The sequence below is a fragment of the Vollenhovia emeryi genome, unplaced genomic scaffold (genome assembly GCF_000949405.1).
Source record: "Vollenhovia emeryi isolate VEMERY1.0 unplaced genomic scaffold, V.emery_V1.0 DF939171.1, whole genome shotgun sequence".
NCBI classification, from domain to species: domain Eukaryota; kingdom Metazoa; phylum Arthropoda; class Insecta; order Hymenoptera; family Formicidae; genus Vollenhovia; species Vollenhovia emeryi.
The window spans coordinates 1,016,229-1,022,668 of record NW_011967195.1 but is presented as its reverse complement, the minus strand read 5'-3'; the positions used below and the strand labels follow the sequence as shown (position 1 = coordinate 1,022,668).

The 6,440-nt window shown below is 46.3% G+C and overlaps 1 protein-coding gene across 1 annotated transcript in view; it reads left to right on the top strand.

Annotated features, from left to right (window-relative positions):
• LOC105563822 (protein toll) overlaps positions 1–3,310 on the top strand; it is a 56,964-nt gene extending 53,654 nt beyond the window's left edge. The window contains exons 2-3 of the mRNA XM_012015755.1: positions 1,634–1,697; positions 2,117–3,310. The gene's annotated coding sequence lies outside the window, so the exon portion shown is untranslated. The remainder of the gene's footprint in view (positions 1–1,633; positions 1,698–2,116) is intronic.
• Positions 3,311–6,440: the final 3,130 nt, after the last annotated feature.

Below are 6,440 nucleotides of genomic sequence, written 5' to 3'. Positions count from 1 at the left end.
GCAAAGCTTTCAGAATTCTCCTGACGGAATTTCATCGATCCGCCGCCCATTGGTGCGATCGCGCGTGATAGAGGCGACCGGTCCGCCCCGGTACGTAAACGGGGACGACCCCCGCATGCTAGACGGAAGACAGCGCGGCGCGACCGACTATTTGTTGCTTCTTTGAACGTTTAATTCAACTCGCGCGCGCGGATGTAGCAAATTTCTCGTTTTTCGCCGGATCCCTCCCCCCCCCCCGGCTACGCCGGCAAGCAGAAATGAGTATCACTTCTGCACTTCTGTAATAATCCCCTCCCGCCCCTCTCTCTCTCTCTCTCTCTCTCGTGTCGTACGGTATATTACCCTAGACGTTACTATACATACACGTAGCTCTACATCAATCTGATCTTCAGCGTCTAAAGATTTACCTGGAAGGGAAATTACTTTGTTTGCCAATCTGTAACATGTATCTCTTTAATTGTGTTCGCGAGCTTGCGATTTATCACACGTTAACAGGATATTTAAAATTACATCGTTATTAAGAGACGCGGTAATTATTTGAGCAAAAAAAAATGGGGTTTCACACGACGCTCTTCCATTCGTTGAAATTATTTCTGCTACGCTACGTTTCAGAAATAAAATTTGACGACCCAACAATTTTGTAACAGTTTGCATACTCCAGTGAGACAGTCATTAGTTCTTGTTGAAACTACAATTGTCATTTAACGTTCTACGCCTTTTTCTTAGACGTCCTCCCTTGAATTAGAATGATTTCTGTTGTTATCGTATTGACATTGATCGGAGGCGAAACTGTGATTCAGAGGGTAAACGCACAACCGAAACTTTAGACAATCTCTATTCACGATGGAGAGGCATCTTCGATTTTTTGAGAATCGAGATTTTGTCCACCTAGGCACAACTGCACGTCACGCCGCTCTGCCGCTCGACACGTTCACCGAAGCGTAACACAGTTCGAGCCAGCAGAATTTCAAAACGGCGGACATTTCCGCCGCGATGTCTAGCGCTGCTGCGGCCGTGACACTGCACAAATGTGTGGCATCGGTTTTTCGTGCGTACTCGCCGCACTCCGCGTCGCGCGAAAGAATCTCCCTGATGCGACGCGACGTGTCGGCGGCGCAAAAAGGAAATGCATTTTGACACGGAGCACAACCAAGCGGAAGTTTAAATGCATTTCTAAAACCACGGGGGAAACTTTCAGCATCGCGCCGGCCCGCGCCGTCGCGCGTCGCGGGGGAAAAAATTAAAAAATATAACTTGTTAAAACTACCCGCTAGCGGAAAAAAGAAGTTTGATACTGTATTTAAAAGAGTCTCCCAAGAACGGAACGTTTCTCGCAAAATGCCAGCACGCCAATTCTCTAATTCGCCGCTTATTTTCATCGTGCGCGCTAAGCTTTTACCTCGCGTGCCGCATCTTCTTTCCTATTTCTAGTAACAGATACCGCGATTTTTTTTTACATCTCAGGCTCGGTTTCACCAAACGTCGTGTAACTTTAATCTTAGTTTAATTCACGTTTGTCTCTTTCTAAAGCAACAATGAGAAATGGCGAAACCGGGCCTTAATTGCCCATATTCGCGCGATGGTCGACAGTGTTTGGACGCTGATTAATTTGATGTAATCCTTTTTGTTACAGATGTTTCCAAAAGTATTATTGAATCACGTTACGCGAGGAGTGGTCGGCAACCGCAGTAAGGAAGGTAAGCCGCCGTTTAATCGGCAATTGCAATACGAATGTCTGTAAATTATGGGAACACATTTTTCGAAATACACCTGATCGCAGTAATAATCAGCTTTGGTACTGTAATCGTACTCCATCTGCGCAAATGAAGTAACGCAGTGTACATTTCCAGCGATTATATAATAGATAATGATTGATCGCTCGCTTATTGAAATTCATTACAATAATAAACCGCTCTATTATTATCATGTATTTATTAACGCAATATATTATTGTTAATGAATAATTCTTTCTGCGTGACGAATAATTGTGCCGCATATTGCGCGCGGCACAAAGCGATTTCGATTATTCGTTTATTAAAGCGCATCTTGTCCTCTAACGGCGGCAATTAACGGATATCCCTTCGCGTAACCCGCATCCTCTGTTTTTCTGTTGCAGGACTCCTGACTGCCGCGACTTTTCTCTCTACTTATTATCAGAAGCATTTCTTACTATTGCAATGTAACCCGTAACACGGTGTCCGAATAAATAAGCGGTTATTCGTATTTTTGAGAATCGTGATAGCTTCGTAGTGAGCAAATGTAATTAGCGCGAGAGACAAAAAAAAAGAAAATTGGAGCATACCTGTAACTCGTATTGCAACGAAGTAACGTTTTTTCCTCTTTCTACTCGAACGATAGTTTAATCGATAATCGATTTATTCAAGTTCTTCGGTAATTCTCTTGTTTAGTCAAAAGCGGAGATCGATGTACATAGCGAGAGTTTTGTATATTTGTAAAATAGATAGGGCATTTTATTATAAATATATATATATAAATACATAAACAATAAAGTTATTTATATATATTTTAATCACAAAAGGTAAGCGTACTTCTTTTTCTCATCCTGGCACACTCGCGCGATTCGCCTCGCCGTCGTTCGCGTCTCATTGTTCCGTTTAAGCGGCGGGGCGGACGGGACCGACCGGTAGATTGCGACGCTTAATCTAAAATTCTATCAGCCGTTGTGTGTATAATGTATATCCATTTGTACAAAGTTGCGCGGGAGCATTAATATCATTAACGCCGGCGAACGGCCGATTCGTTTGTTTGAATGGGCGACCCGTCCGCCCCGCGAAGGGCAACGGCAAGCCGGCAAAGTCCGGCGAAGTCGGCGCCAAAAGCATTAAATATTATTACATCCGGCATTACATTTGCCGCCGCGCGCTGCTACGGCGCGCGTCGATGATTAATAGGGATACTCCGCGTAGCGTGACGTCGAGTAATATGTGCGCATTGTAATAATAATAACTCAGTACGAGAGGCATAAATTCGCGGATGGGTTAATTAGTACAAATTACTGCGGTATCAATTCTCGCCTGCTGTTATATCGCAAAGCGGTCCGGCGTGGCGTAGTCTCGCGCGGACCGGCGAATTAATTCCGTTAAGTCATGTCTTGCGAGGCGAGGATTGTAGAGCTCGTCGAACGAAATCGAGACTATGTGTAAATATTAGTCCTCTGTTGTATCGATGTATCATAATTGTATTAAAAGCTAATGTCTCCCCCCTTTGTAAATGCCGCGCCGCCTGTCGAGGCAGCGGCAATTGACCGAGGTTTACTTGCGTTTCGCAATAAAAAGAAAGGCTAAAGTGACAACGAGTGGCGTCCTTGACTCACCCAGAAGCGGATACCCGGGAGAAATATTTAATTAATTGCGCTTCCCTTAACTTTGTCTATTACCAACTCCCGGTGATCGAAACGCCAACGTTATCTCTTCCGCATACAGCGATGTCTGCTTTGTAATAAAGTTAAATATAAAGAAACCCTGTTTATTTTATATACGTGTATGTATATATTTATATATATTTCACTGTTTCATTTTTCAGATTTCATATGTTGTTAAATCGTTGGAAGAGACACCAAAGGCGCTAACAAATTTTAGATTAAGAGATACGTGAAATATTCATCTGGCAGCTACGGCCGTGACGTTTTCCGGCTTGAAATATTCCTCGCAGCGCACTTTTGTACGTGCGTACTTTCTACAAAACATCATAAAGGGGAATTCTTCGCGCGCAGTTTTATTACGCGACTTGACGGGAAGCTGCTCGTATACCTGAAAAAGCAGTTTCGTATTTTTGTAATTATTTGGACCCGAGAAATTGTAGAGCCGAGGAGTGTACGTGGCTGGCAGCGTAATAATATCCCACGAGGAAACGTAATATCTTTGATCTTCCTGCTATCGACAGCTTCAACCGGCGTGCCAAGTAGGTATCCTTTTTTTGACAGATCGTTTTTAAAGATCAGCACGGGAGATAGAGCGCAATTAAATCGAAACAAGATATATGCGCAATACGGCTACAACTTGAATAATTGTGTGTAAATTTTCTCACAACCTATCGAATAATAACGGCGTTTGTAATTTTCGTGCGTGTGCAGTTTTACTTGCAAGTACAAATAGTCGCGACGATGGGTGACGGTGGAAGAGAAAAACGAGAATAGTGCGAAAAAAAGGCATTTTTATTGTCAAGACGTGAAGGTAGACTTAAGAGGAATAATTTCTATTGTCGACTTATAAAACGAGCCGTGCGAATCGCGTGTTCTCTCTCTCTCTCTCGCGATATCCGCGAATGAATGCGACGCGAGATCGATCGCGATACAATGGCGACAGATCGCTCCTTCGTGCGGGCTCACCTTTCGGATCTCGATTCTCGTCTCTCTCTCTCTCTCTCTCTCTCTCTCTCTCTCTCTCTCTCTCTCTCTCTCTCTCCCGCCCCACTTTTGGTTGCCATTTGTGTCGTGCAATGGAGTGCACTGGTCCTGACAGCACTTCAGTCCCCTGCTTTCGCTTTGTCCGCCGCTCCGCTCCGACAATGAGACTCGGCTTCGCGATATGAATGAATCCTTCCCAAGCCCCCGGGTACATCCCCTTCGGGCTGGAAGTGCTGCAGGTCCCCTCCCCACGCACATCCGATTCCCGGCGTACCGGGAATACCGCCCAGAGCACTGCCAGAGCCCGCTCATATTTCCTCCAATAAAGTCAAACGTTCTCGGGCATGACCCCTTCGGGCGGATCAACCGGCGATTCGTCCATATCAACACCTCGGGCACCTCTCGAACGGTACGTACATGCGTCTCATCCGAAAGCGATATTTCGAGATTGCGCGGCCGCTTCGGGGATTATTCTCCTAATATCGTTTAAGCGAGTTTACTGCGATCGAGTATATTTGGATTAAGATTACCTTGTGCTGCGAAAATTCCCTACACACTTTGTCTTCAGGCTCGAATCTGCTATACTTTCCCTCTAAAATCCTCGACTTTACTTCCCACAATTTTTCACTATTAGACGGCGTGGAGTTTTTTTAATAAGGCTTGCAAAATTCAAAACGGCGTAAATACGTACTCCAATTTATGTACTACATAAGTCGGCGCGCATGTTCTCAAAACATAGACTGGGATACTCGAAACGAGAAGCGGACGTGAACAAAAGCGACTTTTTCCGAAAGAGCGCACCTGTATAAAAGTTGCAGGTTTATTTATACCTATCTAATGGATTCTATCGAGCCTTCCCCGGAGTTTTTTCAGATGCGCTTTCACGTCAATTTTGTTATTCGCTCAATCCATTAGCGCTCAACGTCACGCACATGTGACGCTCAATTTTCGCCAATTGCGATATTTTCATCCCGCGCTGCCTCCAAAAAAAAAACGCACGCTCCCGCACGCCACCCGTGTCTCGAGAGACCTTAGACGGAACGCGTACGGGCGCGACACGAGCTGTATTAACGCCGCATAAAACCCCGGGAAATCGCGGTGAAATTTATGTGGTTATTTGTCCCCCGAGTGGCTGTTACGTGCGTCAAGGCGAGCGGACTATACGGCGGTCTATATATCTTCCCTTTGGAAGCCTGCTTTCTTTTCCTCCCCTTCGGCCCCACCGCGTTTGGCATCGAGCCCTCGCGATGGAAAAAAGGGCTCGCGACGGGCTGGGCCGCCGTCTGGCCAGAGCCTGAAAATGGTACCAGATAATAAGGCGATCATTTTTTCCTATTTCCGGCAAAGCACGGGAATACTGATTTATTTCGCGGCACGCGCAAAAGTCGCCGACGCTGAAAGTATATTCCATTTCCTCGACGTCGCGCGGCCGTCGCTCGAGATACCGAGCAGATATGGCGGGTGCAGGGGGCATCTCGTCTCGCGCCCGCCTGACGTTGATGCTCATTTAATGATAATGTCGACTATCGCTTTTCCCCTGCTCACCCCCGCCCCTGCCGCCGACGCTCCCCGCGTCGGAAATACTTTTCTCGATCGGAAGATCGAGGCTCTCGATATCTACCGCTTACGTCTGCGTCTTTCTTGTTTGTTCCGTCTGCTGGATCTGCCCATCGGCGGGCGTTCGCAGCATTTTCAGATGCATGATGAACGAGCTTTCATTATCATTACGTCCGCGCGGATAGCTCAATCTGATCGATCGCTATATCTCATCCCCGATCTCGCGTCGATCCGTAGCTGTTATTAACCGCTGACGCAACAAGAATCGCCGGGCGACTTTGCTGGCTGTTAAAAGTTGCGGGGAAAGACTAATTAAGACGCGGGCAATCGTTACGCGGTATAAAGAACGGGTCGAGATTAATTGCTGAAGTTCCGCGCTTGCACGGGGCAAGGTGTCGGCGAGAAGCGTGCGCGCGCGCTCTCTCTCCTCTCTCTCTTTCGTTGCTCGAGTACGGTGCAATAATAGTGTAAATTGCGACGTAATGAATGCAGCCTGACAGAAAGTAACGAGGCTCGT